General features: G+C 44.7%; 1 protein-coding gene across 1 annotated transcript in view; it reads left to right on the forward strand.

Annotated features, from left to right (window-relative positions):
* The window catches only part of BCL2A1 (BCL2 related protein A1), a 410,729-nt gene that overhangs the window by 365,592 nt on the left and 36,649 nt on the right, over positions 1 to 8,488 (forward strand). The gene's annotated exons all lie outside the window — the stretch shown is intronic.

An 8,488-nucleotide genomic window follows, 5' to 3' on the forward strand; every position in this document is an offset into this window, starting at 1 on the left:
TGAAAGAGACACAGTTCAGTAAGTCTGTGAGTCTGTTTCTGTTTTGTAAATAAGTTCATTTGTATCATTTCTTTTTAGATTCTGCATGTAAGCGATATCATATATTTCTCTTTCTCTGACACTTCATTCAGTATGACAATCTCTAGATCCATCCATGTTGCTGCAAATGGCATGATTTCATTCTTTTTAATGGGTGAGTAATATTCCATTGTATATATGTACCAGGGGGAGGGGTGGGGGGAAGGGATAGTCAGGGAGTATGGGATTGACATGTACACACTGCTATATTTAACAGGGATAACCAACAAGGACCTACTGTATAGCACAGGGAACTCTGCTCAGTGTTATGTGGCAGCCTGGATGGGAGGGGAGCCTGAGGGAGAATGGATACATGTATATGTATGGCTGAGTTGCTTTGCTGTGTACCTGAAACTATCACAACATTGTTAATCGGCTATACTCCAATATAAAATAAAAAGTTAAAAAAATAGAGACACAATTCAAAACAAGAAAGGAAGTTGTCTATTCTCTCTACCATATTTTAATCACATCTCCTTAATGCTATTCATCCAAAAATTTATTAATCTGATTGATATTGTTTGAATGTCTTCTAAGTGCCAAGCCCTATTCTGGGTTTGGGGGGCAAATCTGTTAATAGGAAGTAATCTTGCCTTTAAGGAGGTTTATATTCCAGCAGGCAATACAGAAAGCTGAGGTGATGATGAGACATTCTATTGGAGTCATCACGACCATCTCTTTCACTAGATAGAGTGCTCCTGGAGGGCAGGGACCATCCGAGCTTTTTCATCTCTGTGTCTTCAGTGCCTACCCCAGAGTGAGCAAATAGTATCTAATTGCTGAATTAATAAATATAGGTAATTCTAGACTTATACCAATAATTGGGCCATATCTTGACCCTGCAATCCCACTCTTGGGCATATATCCAGAGAAAACGATGGCCCAAAAGGATCCATGCACCCCACTGTTCATTGCAGCACTATTTACAATAGCCAAGACATGGAAGCAACCTAAATGTCCATCAGCAGGGGAATGGATGAAGAAGATGTGGTACAGATCCACAATGGAATACTACTCAGCCATAAAAAAGAACAAAATAATGCCATTTGCAGCAACGTGGATGGACCTAGAGATTGTCATTCTGAGTGAAGTAAGTCAGACAGAGAAAGAGAACTATCATATGATATCCCTTATATGCGGAATCTAAAAAGAAATGATACAAGTGAACTTATCTACAAAACAGAAACAGAATCACACACTTAGAGAATGAACTTACGGTTACCAGGGTGGATGGGTGGGGGGAAGGGAAAAAGAAAAAGAATTGGGCCATATCTTCCTAGCTAACTGAGTTATTGAGATCTTAGATGAGCCCAGAATTTTGGAACCTAAAAGAACCTCAAAAATCAAGGAGTCCAGTCCCTTATCTATAATTTCAGTTTCTTCTACAATATTCCTACAGTTGATTTCATGAAAACAGGTAAGAGTTCCTAGGAATGGAGGTATCATGAGAAAATAAGATGATGTTATTTTTGCTAAATTTTAGATGCAGTAGAGATGGAGATTTAAAAACCACGGGCTCCATGGAAGCCTATGATCCGCCTCAAGCTGGCGTCTACGGGGGCTGCTCCTGTTCTTCATTAGTACAGATAATGTGACATGCAATTCAGACTCTGTTACAATGAGCACTATGGCAACCAGAATTTTTGCCTAATGAAACAATTGCAGAGCTTCAACCCACAGCCCTCTAATTCCACACACCAGTCATCCCAGCAAACTCAAATAAAAGAATCTGGACAGTTCATTGAAATTCACTGTGATCCTATTTGTCTCAGAATTAAAACCACATTAAGTGGGGATGTGTGACAGTTCATTTGGGCTCCTTTGCTTTGGCTTGCTGTGCGAATCAGGAATGGATACCAGGGCAATATTTAACCCAGTTGAACAGGAGAAAACACATGGAAACAACATCCAAGTCCTCTTCAAACCGCTTTGGCAACTGTGAGATTGAGGACAAGTAATGAAAGTGCTAAACACAAATAATTTCAATTCTTTTAAACGCTTCCTGGTTTCCGAGCGCAGCTACTCAATATTTCTCCCATAGCATCAACATCACAATAAATTAATATATGTCATATGGTTGAATTTTTTCAAGTCTTTACCATTTTCTCACTACCTCCTGTTCGGGGACCATGTGAAGCTTTGCGATATGAAGACACAGGGGACCTTGGGAGGGCCTCTGGGGTTAAGGAATCTGTGATTTTAATGCCTTGCATGATAAGAGAAGTTGTTAGCTTCCCATTTCATAAGGACAAAGCCAGACGACAGAAATTACGATTTGGGGATTCAGAGAAGAGCAACACATGTTTATGCCCTTGAGAATAAACTTGGGAACATCTGGTAAGGACAAGGAATGCATCTTTAGGAGCCAGGGTTATCCTATTAACTAGAATGCAGAAGGGCAAAGTGGACTCTTTGGAGACACAAGCTTAGGTTTGTATCGCAGCTCTGCTCCCTAGAAGCTGTGTCCCCTTAGCCCACAGACCTCCCCCTGATTGCCTCCCTGTAAGATCACCTGTAAAAGGGAGGAAACGCCAAACTCCCAGGATGTGGGAGGATCGCTGGGAGAAGATGGGGTAATGCATCCTCAGCAGCCAGCTTGGTGCCTGACACAGACTCCTACTCAATGTGATTCTCTTCCCCCCTCAAGGAACACTTGGGTTTACACATGTGCACACAGAGTCCCTGGAAACAGTACATTCAAGCAACCAGTCTGGGGGCCTTTTAAAAAAATCAGCATCCACAGGAACAGTTATGGGAATGACTGATTAACTTTAACCACTACAATTCATTATGAAGGCCAGGAGGGAAGATATTACTGTGACAAATTGCTCTGCTGTTTTCTTCTGTCTTTACATGAACACATTTGTCAGCACAAGAGGAGGAGAGAAAAATAAACAAAAGAAGTCCTAATGTCAAAGAGACCTCTTATTGATTTAGTGCTGCATGACTTTCTCATTCAGAATGAGACAAGATAGTCTCTACGTATGAGGATAGCCCTTCCCCAGGACAGGAGAATGGCCAGGTGACCTCAGGAGGTGGCTCCAGAGTATTGTCCCTCCAGCCCTCAGCTTCTGTAAACTGCCCCCACCTCTTTTTTTTAGCAGGGATGCTGGAAGAAAAGAGGGAGGAGGCAAAGATAAACGAAAGTAGTATTTCCTTCTTTGACGATGGCCTGAGTGTATGATGGCTAAGAACTTCAGCTTCAAAGTTGGAGAAATCTGGATTTGAATCCAAAATCAACTCCAAGTTCAAAGCTGATAGCTGTGTAACTTTAGATCTCTTTACGAATCGCTCTGAGCCTCAGTTTCTGCATTTATAAAATGGGCATAACAATGCTTGCTTCTTAAAGATGGGGTAGATATTGAGTGAGACAAATGTCATTTATCGATGTCTGATATTCTGTTATATTATATACTCTTCGGCTTCTTTGTGTATCATGTGTATCCCCACTCAATTATAATTAGGGTAGGAAAACTGTGTGTTTTGTTCACCCCTGTATTCTCAGCATCTAGGACTCTGTCTAGCACATAGTTGGCACTTTATTAAGATTGATTGGATGAATAAAGGGTTTAGCCCAGTGTCGTTATATAGTAAGATCTCAAGGTACGATGGCTTTCAAACATGCAGTGAAGGGGTGAAGGAATCTTTGTCTTGAGATCTGAGAAGCCAACTTAGATTTTGCTTTGAAAGGCAGCATAGCAGAGTCAACAAGAATGTGAACTCTGATTCCACAACATCTGGGTTTGAATTCCACGTCCCCACTTTTTAGCCTTGGGTGAGTTACCTGACCCCTCTGGGCCTCTGTCTCCTCAACTGTAAAACTGGGTTGGCAATAACAATAGTACCCACTTCAAAGAATGGTGGTGCACACGAGTGTGATGCTTGGCTCATTGTAAGGGTCTCATGTTCTTAGTTGGCCATGGGTGGAGTGAGCTGGCACGAAGAAGGGGCATGACCCAGCTGGAATCATCAAATCCCACTGGTCTTGAATGAGCGTCAAAAGTCACGGCCAACTAGGGTTCCAGAGGTGAGACCTGGGGCTGGGCTGGGGTCAGGGCTGTGTATCCCATCCTGGGACTGGGGTTCACTGCAGTTCCACTCCCGTGGCAGGTCTGGGGAGGGTCCTTCCCTGTGGAAGAGGCCTCCTTAAAGGCACAGGGTCTCACACTGGGGTGGGCACCACGGAGAGCACAAGGTGATTCTCACTCCCAAGGAGGGCTTCTTTGAGAGCTCTTGTCACCTAGCTCACCACCCCGCACTCCAGGACTAAGAGCCTTTTATTACAAGATCCCAGGACACCTTTCCCCTTCCACACGTGTGTGCCACGGGGGTGATGACTTGCTCCATGTGTGTCTCTTCCGACAGACTCAGATCATGAGGCCAGGGCCTGTGTCTGACTGTTCCCTCCTCTAGGCCCAGCAGCCGGCACTGTCCCTGGCACATCATATGGCTTCAATAAACAGTCTGTAGAAGGAAGGAAGGAAGGAAAGAAGGAGAGAGGGAGGGAAGGAGGGAGGGAATCAGTTTTATAGGCAAACAAGGAAAGTCTAGGAACACACAACATGTTTGGCTGAATTACACTTCCTGTGCCACGAATGTGCCTCTTTACTCTCTCTCTCTCTCTCTGCCTCTGTCTCTAATTCAATCCCTGCCGCTTGCATTTCAGTAATAAAACACTGCAGGTATAACCTATGCACCCGGATTTCCCACGCAGACTCAGACACACAGGAGGTGGGTGCACTTGGGTCAGGACGCCCCACGGAAGAGCCCCAGCTGTGACCACAGGCATTTGCAGACCCTGCACGAGGTTGGCTCCCACCTGACGGTGCCCCTCAGACCTGCACAGAACGTCCTTGTGCCCAAAGGTCTGGGGCCACTCTAAGGGCAGATAGGGCCGCGAGCAGCCAGAACCTGAGCCTCAGGAAGCCTAGCACGTAGCTTGCAGCCAGTGCCGCAGACAGTGATTTATTTCAGAGGGATGTGTCTGCCTTCCAGCCGCACAGCCAGGGAAGCTTCTCTTCTCCACTGGCCAAGCACGTGCACGAGCACCACCCACACACAGACCCTCACACATACACCCACACGCTCAGACATAAACACACTCTCTCACACCCATACACGGAAACCCACACATGCCTTGGGTATACTTAACACGCTCACACGCAGACTTACAACTGCATGCGGTGCATACATGATCACCCTGGCCAAAGTGAGAGAAGAGAAAAAATGAAGCAGTGTCCTGGCCTTTCACCTCCACCCTCACGTGTGTGCCCTCCTTGCCGAGCTCTGAGCCCTTCCCATTAGGCAGCCGCTGATGCTGACTGGCCCAGCTGGGCCTTGCGCGCCTTCCCAGTTGGCCAGGCCTCCCTTGGCCAGGCCTCCCCAGTTGCCACCTGCAGAACTCCCCACACCAGCCCCTTCGGACTGTTCCTCTTCATCCCTCTGTCTTTTCTTTTCTTTTTTTTTCTGATAATAATAGTCATGAGCATTTATTGAGCTTTTTTTTTTTAATATCATTTTTTATTTTTATTTTTATTTTTATTTTTATTTTTATTGGGGTATAGTTGCTTTACAATGTTGTGTTAGTTTCTGCTGTACAACGAAGTGAATCAGCTATACGTATACATATATCCCCTCCCTCTTGGACCTCCCTCCCACCCCCATCCCATCCACCTAGGTCATCACAGAGCACCGAGCTGAGCTCCCTGTGCTATACAGCAGGTTCCCACTAGCTATCTATTTTACACATGGTAATGTGTATATGTCAATCCCAATCTCCCAATTCATCCCGTCTCCCCCATGTCCATACATCTGTTCCCTAAGTCTGCGTCTCTATTCTTGCCCTGCAAACAGGTTCATCTGTACCATTTTTCTAGATTCCACATACATGCGTTAATATGTGATATTTGTTTTTCTCTTTCTGACTTACTTCACTCTGTTTGACAATCTCTAGGTCCATCCACGTCTCTACAAATGACCCAGTTTTGTTCCTTTTTATGGCTGAGTGATATCCCATTGTATATATGCACCACATCTTCTTTATCTATTAGAGAAATGCAGATCAAAACTACAATGAGGTCTCACCTCACACCAGTCAGAATGGCCATCATCAAGAAATCTACAAACAGTAAATGCTGGAGAGGGTGTAGAGAAAAGGGAACCCTCTTGCACTGTTGGTAGGAAGGTAAATTGATACAACCACTATGGAGAAAAGTATGGAGGTTCCTTAAAAAACTAAAAATAGAACTACCATATGACCCAGCAATCCCACTACTGGGCATATACCCTGAGAAAACCATAATTCAAAATGACACATGCACCCCAGTATTCGCTGCAGCACTATTTACAATAGCCAGGACGTGGAAGCAACCTAAATGTCCATCACCTCTCTGTCTTTCCCAGCAAGTGACAAACCCCCTGGCCTCCCTGTCCCCTCCAGCTCTTCCGCCCACCCACCCCCGTCCCAGCAGGAGATGGGCTGCAGGGCCCGGGGGAAGGAAGGAAGCGCACACACGGGCTTCAGAGTCAACCGACACAGGTCCGGTTCTTGCCTGCTCGCTTTCTGTTTGTGCAGATTTGGGCAGGTCTGTCAGCCTGTCCTGATCTTGAATTTCCTCATCTGCAGACCATGATCCCTTGAATCTGGGATCAGTAAGTAAATGAGATAAGGAGCAGGAGAGACACAGCGGGCACTCTGTACCTGTTCACGTCTTCACTCTGCTCTCTCTTCCCCAGGTGAAGCCCTCCATCTGCGCCTGGGTCCCTCTCCTTCAAAACACGAACCTTTCTGTCTACTGGGGCTTCTGCCCCTTGACCTGTAACCAGGCCATAATCTTCTGCTTCCTAAAGAAAGCCTCCCTTGACGACGCCTCCTCCATCACCCACCCCCTTCTCATCGTTTACTATACAGTAATTTCCCTACATATGAACAAGTTCCATTCTGAGAGCACACTTGTAAGTCCAATTTGTTCATTAAGTCCAACAAAGTTAGCCCAGGTACACAACTAACACAATTGGCTATATAGTACTGTACTGTAATGGGTTTGTAATACTTTTCACACAGTATATTATGTCTGCTGAAATAAATATAGATACTAGGGATCCAAAGAAATCATAAAGACCACACATAATACTGAACTTGGTTTTAACAAATGTGGTCACAGTGAAGTAATTGGATTAAAAAGATGGTATCTGATTTTTACCTATCAACCCAATATCTCTAATATCTAATGTACATTCCTATTCAAAATTCTTCAGAGTGAAATTATTTTATGGGCTTGAAATATAATTTTTAATGTCTTTATTGAATTTGTTACAATATTGCTTCTGTTTTATGTTTTGGTTTTCTGGCCACGAGGCATGTGGGATCTTAGCTCCTGGACCAGGGATCGAACCCACACCCTCTGCATTGGAAGGCTAAGTCTTAACCACTGGACCACCAGGGAAGTCCTGAAATATTTTGTTCTAAGGTTGTGTATTCCAAGAAGTTCTGCACTAGTACCAAAGAAATGAACACTTCTATTTTTTACTGGTACGGTACTAATGTACTCTATACATTACTGTAAGTAAAGTACACAAAAGCACAACCACTTGTAGAGGATGCACGCACGTGACAATGTATGCCAGACACGTGAACTAACTTACGTGGTTGGACACGCAAATGCACGTTCACATCTTTGAAAGTTTGCAACTTGAAGGTTCATATGTAGGGGACTTACTGTATTAATACAATATTTACAATATTGCTCTTCAGCTCCTGCTTCCTCGTCTTCTGCACATCACAATGAGCTTTCCACCTACTCCACTTCCTGTCTCTTTAAATGACACTTGCTCATGTCTTCCCTAGGGTCTTCCGCGCCCAATTCAATTGCATCCCATCCAGGCCTCCTGGTGCTGGTGCCAGCACCGCCCCCTTCAGCTGGGGGTAAGGGTGGAGTAGTGGGTGGCCAGAACAGAGGCCTGACTTCCAATCCCAGCTCAGCCACTCACCAGCTGTGCCACCTTGGGTCCCTCACATTCCCTCTCCAGGCCTCAGTTTCATCATCTGTGAAATGGGGCCCCAAGGAGCACCTGCCGTACTGGGCGGTGGTTTTGAGAGCTACATGAGGTAATGCACGCTGGGTGTTTCCCATGTAACAAGCGCTCAATCATCATTATCTCTTATTTTGACCCTTCAAATCTTCTCCTCCCCAGAACCTTGAACCTCCGACCTCCCCTGGTCCTCCTCATCATGGCTTTTTTTTATCCTTTCAATTTTTAACTTGGAAATACACCATCTATGCAATACAGTATAATGTGTGTATAGTTTGAAACATGGTCTTTTTTTTTTTAACTTTTTTATTATGGAAAATTTCAAACAACGCAAGAGTGGAAGGAGTAGTATAATAAATCCCCATGAACCCAAAAACCG

The sequence above is a fragment of the Balaenoptera borealis genome (assembly GCF_965194805.1).
Source record: "Balaenoptera borealis genome assembly, chromosome: 3".
Classification (NCBI taxonomy): domain Eukaryota; kingdom Metazoa; phylum Chordata; class Mammalia; order Artiodactyla; family Balaenopteridae; genus Balaenoptera; species Balaenoptera borealis.